Source organism: Opisthocomus hoazin, chromosome 12 (assembly GCF_030867145.1).
Source record: "Opisthocomus hoazin isolate bOpiHoa1 chromosome 12, bOpiHoa1.hap1, whole genome shotgun sequence".
Classification (NCBI taxonomy): Eukaryota; Metazoa; Chordata; class Aves; order Opisthocomiformes; family Opisthocomidae; genus Opisthocomus; species Opisthocomus hoazin.
The window spans coordinates 141,636-156,972 of NC_134425.1; positions in this window are offsets into that span (position 1 = coordinate 141,636).

Genomic DNA, 15,337 nt, shown 5'->3' on the forward strand with positions numbered 1-15,337 from the left:
ACAAGTTTACATTGGACCAGAAGTCTCGCTTCTAGATGAGGCATCTTCTGCAACTACTGCTCCAACATTTTTACTGTATCAGAAATTGTTTGTCCTCTTCTAGGCAGGGGAAAATTAGCATAAACACTGTGTTCTGCACTCCAGCTACTTCACCAGAAATACGATCATGCACCGATGTCTGATCCACAACAAATGTCTCCTTCTGGCAGATTAGCAGTGCAGAGCTCTGGTGTTAATGATCACAGAACCAGGACCTCAGTCCAGAAGCGTGGGAAGATGCTTGAAAAAAGAAACAGTGCTTTTCAGAGGCACTCAGAGAAGATCAGGATAGCCATTTCTCCTGGCTGTTTCATCAGGGAGATGAGCAGAGCTGCCCAGGCAAATCACTGCAAAGCGTTCTTCCTTAAGCACTGCAAAAACTTAAGTGTCCAGTGAGATATCACCAAATGAGAAAGCAGCTGTGAAACATTCCAGCTATGGCTGGAATGGAGAGCTATTCCTCCCCAGTCCATCACGTGAAGATTTCCTAAGCTGGCCCCTGCCAGACATTCACAGGTAGCTCATGACTGAAGCAGTGAGGCCTGAAATAGTGTAAATACTTTGTCACAGCAAGGAAAAGCTTAGCAAATCAAAGTGATTCATTTAATAAATTCCTTTGGCTAATAGCATCTGATTTTAAGGAAATAAATTATACTTCCACGTAATGTAAGTAGAAGTTCCAAACTGAGTTCCTATTGAGAAAAAGAATTGATCCCTGATTGCAAATTTGCTTGAGTTTTTCTAGATTTTTTTGTGGCCTGAAGCCATTCGTGCATTTACTTTCAGTAGTTCAACAGGACGCCTTTTCTCTCTGAGACACATTATTGTGTGCTGAAGTTTTATTACCTGTTTCTATCTGGGCACTTTGACTCAAGGAGTAACTTCATTGTGTGACACAGGTGCCAGGTGAACATTTCATGCTAACTGAGGACTTTTCTTTGTGGTCTTTTGGCCATGCTGCTAAATCCTCCTGGTGACAGAAATAATAATTAAGACATCTGAGGTCACATTCACAATTGCCAGAACAACCCTGCAGTCTCTTCCAGAAAACAGGAATTGCAGTAAACAAGGGAGAGCAAAAATGGAAGCAGTTTATTGTAGCACTCCTAGATGTTTACAGTGTTTACAAATCTGAAGGCTTTGACTGATGTGTTTAGGGACAGAGTCTTTTCTGAACTATTGTGTTACTCATCCTTCAGTACAGCTGTTTTGTCTTTACAGCTGTTAAATATAATCTGTGCTGAAAGGGGAAAATGGTAATTAATTCATTACTGATAATGCTCATTGTTTTCTTGCACAGTTTGTGTACAGAGCACACAACTTAGCATGGCCCCAAGGCCTTACCCACTGCAACGACCCACGAAGGAGAGCTCCAGGGATGGGACTTTCCCATGTCATAACACTAACGCTCTGAACCACGCAGGGTAATTTGTCCAGCTGCAAGGCAAAGTCTCCAGTCAGTTATTATTGCTGACTCTTTTTTTAATAATAAAAACGCTTCTCCAAAAGCAAACATAATGAAAGCGTGGAAGGAAAGATGCTACTTCAATTTCTTAGAGTCCACAAAAATCACAGAACTCCTGGAATGGATGGATTCCTGGCACCGAAGCAAAATCGGAGAGGCAGAAAGAGAATTATACCTGGGCATGTAAAATAATCACAATCAAGATTTACTTCTTTTTTAAGCTGACAAATGGATAGGATTATTATGATAGGAAAGATTACAGAAATTTTTGGGTAGTTAAGGTTCTAGTCAGCAGTGAGTCTGTGTTGTGTTCAGTCTTATATAAACACACGATAAGATGCAGCCCCTAGCCTGGAAAATTATATTCTGAAAGGTAAGTCTCAGAGAGGCTGGGGAGGGACAGGGGCACAGAGGAGGGAAACAACATGCCCCAAGTCAGATGATACCTTTGTGGCAGCAGCAAAAATAGAACCGGAGCCGGCTTCTTCCCACACTGCTGTGATGGGATCTCACGCCCTCCTTGACTGATTGTGAAATAAATCATCATCCACAGCAATGAGACACATACGACTCACATACTGAGCTGCAAATATATTCTATGCAGAGGTTCTCAGCTATTTGTTGATCTGCAGGTTTTCTATTACATATGTGGTCCCTGAATATTGAATTTAGGCCTGCTCACAATAAGATTGCTTTTTTTAGCCGTGTTTATGGATCCCTTAGAAGTAGTCCTTGGAATCCCAGGTGTCTGCAAATTAGAATTTGAAAGCCTGTGTTTTATAAGACTCTGTATACATTCTTGGTCTTCAGGATTTTGTAGATATTTACACTAAATGCTAACAGCTGCAGAAATTCTGAGCCACCCCGTTTCTCATCATCTCTTTTTGATGAAAGTAAATGGAATAATTGAAATTTTCATGCTGAATGAAAACTGTCAAAGTGAATTAAAGTGAACTTTGAACAGTTTCTACAACAACTCAGGAATGTAGAATCAAAATTGCATCCAAGATAATCTTACTTCCTTTGAGACCCAGGGCCCCTAAAATACACAGATTATCAACAAATTCGGGAGTCTCCAGATGAGTCTCTGATCAATAATGGAAACATTTGCCATTGTACCCAGGAATCGATATTTTAGAAATCTCCATGGAGATAATTGCCATGGCAATTCAACAATGCTTACTACGTGAAACACATTCGTGTTAATACCTCTGATATGTCGAAAATGCCTTTTTTCCATTCTTGCAGTGTGCTAGAAAAAGAAAAAGATATTGCATGTTGGATTAGATTTCCAGTTCCAAGCAGAGTACTGAGTTGTTGACAGATATGTCTTCCTGTTGGAAATAAATGTAAACCAGGATAGGAAAGCTGAACTGATCAAACTGAAGTCTTTTCGAAGTGAAAAACAGAACAATGACCGGATGCAAATAGATAAAAATTTTCCTATGAGACAAAATTTCCGTGGAACATGCTGTTTTTGCAAAACTAAAACCTTCCCCAGGAAGGGGGAATTCTGTCAATTCAGTTTAGCATTGAAGAAAAAAAAAATAGTTGAATTGTTTAAACTTTTAAAAATTGTTATTTATTACTTTTTGAAGAAATAACAATAAAAGAAATGTCACTGTTAAGACACAATCTTTATGTCTTTTTATACATACAAAAATGTATCACAATCAACACAAAATGGTTTGGTTGTGTTAAAAAAAAAAGTATTTTGCTTTGCTAGAAGCATCACAACTTTTTGTGTTTTTTCAGTTTGAAACAAATCAAATTTGGAATTACAATCTTATACAAAAACTGAGGTTGTAAGGGACCTCTGGAGGCCATACGGTCCAAGCTCCTGCTCAAAGCAGAGCTAATTTCCGAGTTAGATAAGGTTGCAGACGACCTTGTCCTCACAAATTTTGAAATTCTGCAGATTCCACAGCCTCTCTGGATCCCTGTCCCAGTGCTTCACTGCTGTCTTTGTGAACACTTTTTTCCTTTTACATTTGATCAGATTTTCCTTTTTTGTAACTTGTGACCGTCTCCTCTCAAACCACAGCACAGCATCATACCAGGAAGTTGAGCTGGAGAAGCACAAACACGGAGGATTCTCCTGTCCAGACATCCTGGAATTCAAATTCCTGTTTATGCCCATGAGGTCAGTCAGCTGTAATGGCAGGGCTGGGAAATGCAGGATGTTGCGGGGATGAGGAAGCAAGTTGTGTCGATTTGCTTTTTCACTGTTCCTGTGGAGTATCAGCTGAAAAAGGAACTGGCTAATACTTATCGCACCAGAAAGGCAAGGTGATGGAGACCCCAATGCTGGCAGTGGCTCACTTGCCAAATCCACGTTTTATCGTTGCTCTTTCATATTCTCCCTGCCCAGTGCCCTTTCGCCATCTTTACCCTCCCTCATCATCGCCATCTTTCAGGGAGTCAATCTTTATCTCAGCAGCAGTTCAATAGTGCAGGTCATTTTAGAGACACAGAAAACATCTCTTGGCCTCATTGTAGTGTGCAGAAAACTGTAAGCTAAAATGGCTTTCTTACCCTTTGCCAAGGCTCTGGATCATTTTTAAATACGTGGATGATGCAAAATGTTAGGTTCTTTATTTCCTGCAGACCTGTAGCATTCTTTGCCCAGATTTTTTTAGCACTGGGTGGAACTGGAAAACACTAACAACTGTGGAAGCGCTTAGTGTCTGGAGCTAAAGGCACAACTGATGATTTCCTGAGCGTGTGAGGAAAGGTGACTGCCTAACAACAAAACTGGGGAAGGCCTAAACTCTCCGACTATTTTTCAACCATTTGAAATGGGAGACCAGAGCACATCAGAAAAGGCAAACGACAGCTTGCAGAACTCCTTGGGGGTTTGATGCAAAATGCAGTTGCTGCAATTGCACTTGCAAGGAGAATAAAACAACAAAATAGGTTGTTCGGCATGTCCTGTGAGGTAACTTTCATTAAACTCTGTAAACATATCAGCTGCAGGGTTGGGAAGTACAGCAGACAGAAGTTGCTCACTTTACACTGTGCAAACATACGGCAGTACCTCTGGGGAAGTATCTTGTAAATATTGGTGCATTTACACTAAGCATGCTGCCTAACCAAAGGTTTCACCTCGCTGTGCACTTTGAAACAGTAGTGAAAATTACATTAAATGACGAGTGTTTTCTGAAGCCATGGCTGTGTTTTGTCATTTGAAATACAGTCAAAATGAAATACAATATATGTCTTATTATTCTGTTATCTTGTGGGTGTATGGGGGAGAAAGAGGAGGATTAATGAATAAGCTGTTTTCTGGCAATTTGGGCTGTCGGACAGTACATGAGACCTTGCACATTTTTCACTTTGTTGATTTTTCTGCTTGTGAAATGACATGAAAAGCCTAAAGATTTCCTGTCTGAGACACAGATTGTTCATCTGATGGAGGAGTGATGTTTCCCCTTGGTGTAAGTCACAGCTGAAGAAAGGACAGCAGAACCAAGTCTCAGGAGAGCTCAGCATGCTTGGCTTTCCACAGGCACAGAAGTACACAAGTGGGATGCTAATATCACTCAAGGTCCAGAAATACCTGGCCAGAAACACCTGCTGAGGGAGGGTGTCAAAATGTTTCTTCTTGACTTTTAAGAAAAGAAATTCTGAAGGCTGGAGAGAATGTGCTCAGCAATTATAAGATGAAGATAGCAAATAAATAAACAACTCAAATACCAAAGTGCCTTACATGAACAAGGACGATTTTCCATCATACAGAATAAAATGTAAACCCATACCAGTATGGACACTGCAAACTGTCTGACACATGCACAGTTCTATGGCTGGTTCAGTTCAAAGCAAGATATGGAGCCAGAAAATGCTAAGTGACTCAGCTGGAGAAGCTGAGCACAACTACCATTGCCCATGGCTGAGCAAAATTAAACCATCTGATTCTGCCAGAGCAAGCCACAGCCTTCAACGTGGGGACTTTTCAGGAACCAGCAGTAAACTGAACTCCAGATTGGAGTTCTATTACAGTCAGACGCACTCAAGAGATAAGTATTTTTGGACACATGAGGATACACCAGTAGAGAGGATTTTATGTCAAGCTGGAGCAGGCAGAGCAAGTTCCTCTGTTACTTACCCTTGCTGTTATCATCAAGAGGTGCAGGAAGGCAAACAATAGCTGTAGCACAGGCCCCAGCTCTTGTTGTGGCCGTTCAGCAACCAAAATAAGTAGAAACCACTGTCAGACAGATCTGAGTACATGCAAGGACATTACACGGTCAGTGGCAATGATGTGGAGCAGAGCAACAAAATTTGGGGGTCTCCAGAGGCGTCTCAGTGATTGCCATAATCATGTATCACACACTACAGCTGCACCCCTGTCACTTGTGTTTTGGGCAGATAGTCTGGAGTCCTGTATCCTCCAAAAGTCCCGAGAAAGGGACTAGGATGATCAAAAAGTGTTTTTTCCTCATCTGACTTCTCTGATGCTATTTCTTTTGAAAAGGACTGTACAGTATTGCATTATTTCCACCTTTACAGAAAAATTTTATCTAAAAAAGATCCTTATTAAATAGTCTCTTGCTGGGATTGAGTTACAGAGTTGGGTTATCTGAACACTCCAGAGTGCTCTGAAAATAGAGGAGGCAAAATGCTTCAATGAGGGAGAAAATGCATGCGTGTTCATAAATGTTAACATGAAATTTCCAAGAGTGCTGGACACCCAGGGAATTGTGGCTATTGGATTAATTTTCTCACTAAAAATATTCCAGCCAACTTTAAGTAGTCTCCTCTACTCATCTGTGTTTCCAAAAGCCTTCTGAAGATTTTCTCTTTGAAATCATCCTTTCTTTCATCTTCTGCTAGATCACCTTTGGCGATGCTTTTGGGGTCAGTTATTTTTTCTGAACACATTTCATTCTTTTGTCAGGCTGGCTCGCATGTAACCGCTGCTGTGTCTTCCATTGAAAATACGCAGCAAATGTGGAAGCATCTCAAAGTCTGCTCATGAACGAGCCCTGTGTGGTTTAAAGCATTGTACAGCCAGAGAAAAGCATGGCCTCCACCAAGGCATTTGTGATCTAACCCCCAATCGGCAGTCCAAGCCTACACCTGCTCCACCCAGTCTAATCCTAACCATCTATTTACAATATAAGACGTCAGATGCAAACACTTAGAGACAAATTTCTGATTAGGTAGCCACAGACTTCCTTCAGTGCAGTGTGAAAATTTCCCTTTTATATCCAGGCTGCTGTAGATTTACATCATACTAATGCCTGAATCCTTGCCTTGGCACTTAGAAGACACTCCAGGTGAGCTGGTAGAAGCGTCTGCATATACTGGGCAGCTGGAGTCCTAGGGCAACCCTTGTCTACTGCGGTGATGTTGGAGAGGGTGTGCTGCTAGGAGTTTGGTTTTCTTTTATGATCTGTGGGTGTATGGATGATACTGCCGTCACTCCTCTGTATTGTTTTCTCACTGGTTTTGCATTGTGCAGGGAGAGAACAACTGAGTAAATGGCCACTAAGGACATCCCTGCTAATTGCTCAAAGTTAGTCTAGAACTTGGGACAAGAGATAATTCAAACCTCTGATAAAATTGTGTATTGCTTATTGCTGCTGAAGGGAATGATTGTTTCATTTTTATGAACTGTATTGAGAACTTCGTTTTTTATAAGCGTCTTCAACAGTTTGGGGAAATTAACTGTTCCCTAGCCATATCAATGTCCAAGCACTGATGTTAGAGAAAAGTTAAACACTACTTTAGAGGCTCTGATTGTGTCCTCTGAATTCAGCTACCTCTCTCTGCTGACCCATGGGTGAGCTGAAGGAAATAAAAACTAGACAGGAATGTCATCCAGTCTGTGCCATCATTTGTCCTCTGATGCACTGTGATGCCCAGGTGGGAAGGAAATATAGGAACTCTGTATGTCCTCTCCTTTATTGCCAGGTAACAAGCAAATATACAAAACATTGCTGCTCTTTAAAGCCTTTCTCATGGGCCTTGGAAAGGTTGATGACTGAAGAACATGAAAAACATCATTTGTACATTCTTAAGTTATTCTGAAAAACTACTTTGTGTAGGATGTTTGTCAGGGAACTACATCAAAGAGGAGATTACAGGTACTAGAGAAATCACTCCAGTGGGGATGACCCACGGTCAGTATTAAGCTGCTCCTGAAGTCAATGTGAAGCTGTCACACTGAAAGGAAGGCGTAAAAATGCAGCCACGTTGCAGCGATGAAGCTGTCAAAGTCAGAGCACTATAACACATTCTTTTAGTGATTGTTTCTTCCTGAGCTCATCAAGTAGAACATCTTGGCTCAGTGATCTTGCTGAGAAACACCATTTAAATTTAATAGATACCCAGTGTGGTGCCCAATCTCCAGCCATCTTTTCTGTAGCACTCACTGCTTGAAAACTGGTTCAGGACACCTGGCCCTGTGCTCTAGATTAATCTGATATTGTTTTTAACCGGCATAGTGGGGAAGCCCTGCAGCATGGCAGATGTGTGCTTGGTTCACTGTGCAATTGATTTGTTATGGCGAAACCAAATGTACCTTCTGGTGTGAGAGGAGGTAGAGGAAAGATAATGTTACTTCTGAATCAAATTATCCTTCTTTTGTATACTTAATTAAGAACACAATATCTTGCTCGAGGCTGAAAAGCTTTGGCTTCAGTTTACACAGACAATGTTGTATCTGTCTGCCTGTCCAAATTTTTTACCTTTACACATTACAGCAAAATCTCTGTGCCTAGTCCTATAAAAATTGATGGCAAAATGCCTATTGATTTCAACTGAGCTAGTAGATGCTGATTTTACCTGGACAGTGTTCTTTAACAGATGTAGCTCAGTAATAATTTGTGTAGTTGAATCCAACATAAAACTATGAATGCACAATAAAACAATCACAGTTCTAAGTCTGTTTCTTTCCTTTCCACTTCATCAATAGGAACAGAGAGAAGGACCAGATGACCTGTAGCAAAAGGTCTTTATCCTTTCTTCTGTACTTCATTGCAGAAATGAACACCATCTTTCTCTCTGAAAGAGTGAGAGTAGGGTAACACGGTACCCTATTACTAGTTATAAGACATTTTCTTTGGTGATGCTTTTACCACACCACATTTGTAACTGTTGAAACACGATCTGGATTAGAAAGCCTGGTAAAGTGAAAGAGGTTGTTGTTCTGTAAAAGAAGATAGTGAGGTACCATCTCAATTATGGAGTAACAAAGCTTGTGTCAGACGACACAATGATGAAAGACGTTGCTGTAACTTACTTGCACAGAGGAACTGGGGAATTATGTTAGTTATTCACTCCAGCAACCTGTGGGGTATCCAGCCACAGGGAATCTGTAACTGCATGACGAGACAGGTAAGAGTTCACCAGTTGTGTCCTGGAGAATCCTGGAGGTCCTTTGGAGAGTCTGAGTACTCTCAGGTCTCTCAGGTCTTTTCAGGGCTCCACGGAGGTTTATCCTGAATCCATCTCGTCCACTGATCGATCTTGCACAGCAGGCTGCTGAAGCAGGAGCTCTCTGGTCCCTTCTGAACATTCAGTGATTTCTGAACTGGTCTGAGCGTAAACTGTGGATGTGTCTTTCCCCCTTCCCTCGAAATAGCATGGAAGGTCACGTCTGGCTGTGGATTCAAATACTGAATTTCAGACCTATCTGTGATTTATATTGGTCTGTCATGACTGTAACATGAAAAGTCCTCTGTCTAATGAAAAAGTCGACTCTATTCCAGCTCCCATATCCCTGATTCAATCTAAATCACATTTCCCTCACAAAGAACCTTTCAAAAGCAAAGAATTTAAAAAATCACTGCTATGAATGGTCCAAGAACCTACATTGTAAAGAAGTCCCCAAATAATCTATTGCCATTGCAGATTTGTTTGTTAGCTTGGATTTCGTGGTCCAGCAATGGGTCAATTTTCACACACATACAGAAAGATCTTTTGTTTTCCCAAGTATGTGTGAATCTTAAGGAATCCTTTGAGAAAAAAGTGTATCTTTAGTTTCAAAGTGTAACATGCCAGAACCAGTTGCTTTGAAAATATTGTTCCCTCTAACATGTTTTTCATTTGGAAAATGTATTCCCAAACTGAAATTAGTACTGGCTTTCAGGAAGGACTCCAGTGTGTTCTTGCCTTGACATCTGTTGGTATAAATAATGTAGTAAACTGTGAATTCAGAAGAATTATTTCTGTATATTTGAGAAGATAAGTTGCAACTGGGTAGCAACTCTGACAACCTGCTTGTAAATGAAGAGCTGTACTCAATTCAAACACTAAACCCTGCATAAAGGAACAATATAATTATTTCTGGATCACACTTGCAGATTGGTTTTACAAGTTGCAACCAAATAAAAGAGAAAAATTGCAGACTGGCACAGAAGTGTCACCAGGGAGCAACCTTGGGAACAGTTAAGCTTGGAAAGGAAGTTTACGGTGAAAGCTGTTTTGTTGTTGTGATTTACATTTCCAATAAAGCTAAACTCCAGGAGAGTTTTGGTCTGTGTGGGGTGTTTGCAAGCTGGTGAATGCAGAATGTGGACTTCCTCCACTAACCAGATTTTAAAACTCACCAAAAAAAATCCTTGGAGACTGAAAAGCTGTAAAATGTGCATTAATATTAGGGACAGTTGCATTAATAGGACAATAGTTAATTGGCAGTTGCCCTAACAGGACTCTTCTGACCTTAGTTTAAGATTTAATCATCATCATTTTGCACAGAAATCACTATGCAAAAATAACTAGTGAGCTGCCACTTCCCCTTTCCTCGTATGCTCCGTAGGGGTTTAGTAAATAATATTCTTTCTGTAAACTTGCTGGGGATTGACTTGCTGGGAGCAGTTTAAATGCTTGAATGGAAAAGACAGAAACTTGAGCATATATTTCACTGCTTTTACTTCAATTTTTTTGAGCATTGTTCCCTCCTGCCTTGAGTGAAGGCTCCTACTTTGTGGTGTCCATAGGAAGAGTATAATCAGAACCTCTCTACCCAGCTCCACAGGCACTATTTGGGGTTGCTGCTCCGTTTTGTGCCTCTGGGTTAAGTTAAGGCTTTGTGTGTTCTTGCTGTTTATCCTGTTCAGAGACTTTCAGTGTTTGTTAATCTGCTGAGAGGAAAACTCAGTGACCTGCAGGAGGTTTTCTGGGGTGGCAGCATTTGCCAGAAGGGCAGAGCAGGCGGCTGGGGGCCAGCGACTAGCTCCATACCTTGTTTTAATCTGCCTTTACATTTCTGTCGGAGCTCTTTCCCAGCACATCACTCAGACTCCTTTTTAAATTTCGGTCCAACATGCACTAAAACCAAACTTTCTTGGTTTCTTGCCTGGTTTGGATTAAAGAGGATGAGCTTGTGTTGGTTTAGTTTAATTCCACATGAATCACAGAATCACAGAATCACAGAGTGGTAGGGATTGGAAGGGACCTCTGTGGGTCATCTAGTCCAACCCTCCTGCCGAAGCAGGGTCACCTACAGTAGGTTGTAGAGGACCTTGTCCAGGCGGGGCTTGAATATCTCTAGAGAAGGAGACTCCACAACCTCCCTGGGCAGCCTGTTCCAGTGCTCCGTCACCCTCAGAGTGAAGAAATTCTTCCTCATATTCAGACGGAACTTCCTTAATTCTTAAATTCTTTTCCCATTGGAATGCTTCAGCTTTCCTGGCTGTGCTGAAAGTAGCATTTGGCATAAATCATAAAACCTATTTCAGACAACGTAATCTGTTCAAAATGGTGCTGAAAGGAAAAAAGAGCACTATTGCAAACAAAGGCTTGTGTATCGTTATCTATGGCTGAGAACCTTACGGCTGCGAGAGACAAGTTTTGTCTTTGGATCCAGCTGTAACACTTACAGACATCAGCATTTCAGCTGTTTGCTCTGTCCCTCCGCTCAGTCTAGAGCTCATCTATGCCTTGTGACTGCAAATGCATCCGAGTTCAGTGAAGATGGAGTTTGAATCAGTTCTTGGACTATCGTACCTGAGACAGTGAAGATGCTTGGAGTTCAGAAGAGAGATGAGATCAAATCTAATCATCTGTGTGCAGCAGACAATTGTATTCCCCTGTTCGTTGAGCCCAATAATTGGTGTTTCATTCAAACATCTATTCCAGAAAGAGAGCATTCTTGCTTTGTGTAATAAAAGAAATGGTGAATCAGTCAATTGTCTTGACTGTTTCTTCCAGAGGTTAATCACCTTCTCGTATAGAAATGCCTGTCTAGTTTGTTGTTTCAATTTGTCTGCCTTCAACATTCGTCCACTGATTTTTGTTCAGTCATGCTGTACTCAGCTACAAGGTATCAGTTCAGCCCACAGCAAAACAACATCTTCTCTCTTCATCCCCCAGCAGCAGGTCATGTGGTTCGTATTTACATAGTTTGATGCCCCATCACAGTGGGGTTTATTAATTAGATAAAATTGTTAGTTGAATCTCCTTTACGTATGCCATAACATTCACTGCAATTAAATCACCAGCTAGGGCAAAAATGTGCTCAATTTATGACTGACTCCTTGGTGCACTCGTGTAATAATCCTCAGATAAACTGATCATGAGATTATACAGTTTAAAGCCAGTGTTTATCTTTCCAAGCACTTAAGGCATTAAGTATCAGTATGAGAGGAAAATGAAATGCTGGCAGAGAGTTTTCAGAAACAAACATGAACTGGAATATTAAGAGGCTTGATGCAAGAAGGGCCGTTTAGCAGATTTATGGTTCCATCTGACAGGCTCTAGCTTTTAAATAAGGAAGATGAAGATAATAAATTTTGTAGTGTTTCTGATTTACAGCTCTGATATAAGATGTACTGCTCTGTACAGACCATGATTGAGTTTCTCCATCAGATCTCTCCACAATTGCATCCATATTAACCCAGTGGCAGTGCGATTCTGAAAGCTGAAGGATTCTCCAGAAAGTTTGCCTAAGTGTGTTAGAAGGAAGATGTAGTTAGATGGAAGATGCTTCCTGGAAACAGCTCAAAAGAGAAAGGAAGTGCTTATTTCTGACTTTAAAGGTTTGTTGTGAATCTGTCTGAAACGTTTTTCGTTAACCCTGTAATTCCACCTGAACTGAAGATGTTTGGGAAAAAAGTCAAAACATTTTCAAACAGAATATGGTATCTGATGACAGCCAGCACAAGGATATTGAAAACAGCTGCCTGTCTAGGTAGTACGGTGAATTACATTGGTCTGGATACTGAATCTCTTTCATTGCAAAACAGACAAGAGTTGCTTTTCACCTAGAAAAGAGTACAGTGCGTCTCTCTATTCTTACCAGTTATTTCCAAATTTTTTAATAGCCTACAGCTAAGAGAATAATTTGTCACTTTATAACATGAATATAATTTTATGATAAAGAGTCATGATTCTTTTTCTGAAAAAAAATCTAGTAATTTTTACATAAAGATTCAGGGGGTTTCGAAGGATTTCTGCTCTCAAGAATTGTGACCGCTTTTATTTTTATTTTGGTTTGGAACTCAACAAAATTGAAACATTGACATTTTAAATTAAATACACTCTTCCTGCTCTTTGGTGTGATAACACCCCTTTGTTGCTACATTCTAGACTGAAGCCAGCTGAAAATTCAGACTTTGTCACAGCAGGCTCTAAGTCTTTCCTGAGCCCTATATTCTGTAGTCAGATTTCATATAAGTTTCCTCACATGAAACTTTTCCTGGTGCATAGTAACCTAGAAAGCACTGTGAGCAGGCAGCATTCACACCTTTGCACGGGGCTGATCTCCCCACAGCTCCTTTGCTCTCCATTTCTGACTCTGCTGAGGACACCTCTGAGATCTGTTTGACTTCTGATTTTGGCAAAACGCTTCCTCCCATGATAACCAACGTCAGAATTAACTTCAGTGGGACAAGATTCAGCTCATTATTTTTAAATCATGTCACTTGTATACTTATTGGAGTTTTGCCCTGGGTGTAATAAACCCTAGTTCAAATTGCCGAAGGGTTCTGCTGCCGCCTTGAGCAGCTGCATTGCTGTAATTTGCCAGTAGGATGTATTACATCCTGATTACAGTTTCTGTTGAGTGATAGGCCAAAATTACAAGGCAGAAATATGGCTAATCATCATAAAGGAGATAAGGCTATTCATCTACTGCCCGCATTTAACATTTGCAGAGCAGATGCTGTTTGTTCTCCTTCAGCTGCATCTAATGGAAACGTGCTTTTATTCTGGAGACATCTTAAGGTTAATGAAAAACCTTACTGGACATTTTGATGGGGGAGGGAGGGAGAGAGGTGACATATCTTGGAAGGTTTCTCTTTGTTCCCCAGCCCTGGCAAACATACACAAATCAATCAGTCGTTGTAAGATGAGCAAAGTGAGCTGTTCCAGGCCAGAAACAGATGTCTGTGAAAGCCGAAGAGACCATGTGTTTTAGCAGATGGATTGCCAGCATAGGTGCAAATCACACTAGGAAAGACTGTACCACTCCAGGGAATAAGGTCTGAGTGGGCTGCGAGCAGTCTTTTATTGCACTCACTCCCACCAAGCAATACGCAGTTCATCATGCGGCAATTAAACCATCTCTTACAGTGTTCTGTCTCATCGGGCCATAAAGCCAAGCCTTAGATGAGGACTGCATGACACATTGCCCCCATTAGATAACAGAGAGGTCCCAAATGTCTGAGATCTGGGGGCAGAGGAGGTCTCACTTCACAGCTCAGTAAGACATACATTCCATTTCCACAAGCTCCTTGTTCCAGCCTGGGGAAATCTGAGAGACATCCCCCAGTTCGCTGCTTTCAGCCCCCTCCCAAGCGTCACCACGACTGGAAGAGATGCGGTGCCAGGAGCAAGCGGAAGCGCGTCCACCGGGGACGAGGCAAGAAAATGAGCTGCTATCGTCATGCCTGGAACAGGGCTCATGCATTGACGGCGATTAAACAATGTCCCTTTTTGTGGTGTATTATGGAGCGCTGACCTGAGCTAGACTCGTACTGTAACGCACAAAATCTCTTGCATCTCCCCTTCACCCCTCTCTGCAGCTCCTCCCGTGCTTTGTTGCTACATAGCTGCAACAATTCAAACTGGAGAGATTAGATCACCCCAGGGGTCCGTACAGCAGAGCCCACTTAACACCAGCCAGTAATCTGGCATTAGGGACTCTTTGGGACAGCAGGCTATAAAAACACATGCAGAGCACGCCGGTGGTTTCCATGGGCTGGTCCATGAGGCCAGGGTTGCCTGGTTCAGCTGTTTTCTATTCTGCAATGGCTCCTTACTCCTGGGAGTAAAAATTTGCCATTCACACGTTACAGCCTGCTATGACTCAGAGCAGTTTTGCTGTCTCCCGTGCTCAAACCATGACGTCGCTCCTGGGTACCGAGCCTTTTTCTCCCTGATGGCTACTATGGCCTCCTAAACATCTCTTGGGGAGTCATCCATTCACTCCATCCCTTACCACTGCATAAAAGCCCCCAAATCTGGGCTTGCTAAAACGAAGTCATCTGCTGTGTCTGGCTCTCTGTATTAATCAAGAAGATTTTGGAGGATATGTTGTTCAGCTCTGTTGCTCCCTCCCTGCTAAAAGTGGATGCTGCCTCGTATCTGCTGCACTTGTAGTGTGGAGGAATAGAAAATCCTTTGGTGATGCCTAATATAAAGCAGCCATTGAACTGTTTCAATCTGTTCCTTGCCAGACACAGCCCTCAGCGTGCTGTCACTGCTGCTCACGCTCTCCTCTTTGTTAGAGGCAGAGCAGAGCCTCCCTGGCCCCCAGCCCCGACATACGGCAAAGCCCCCACAGAACTACTGCGCGAGGGATACCGCAGGCTCCTGTAACGCAGCTCGCAAGCCTTTGTGCAGCAGCGGGTCTTTAAAGGCTGATGAAAGGTCTGATAAGGAAAA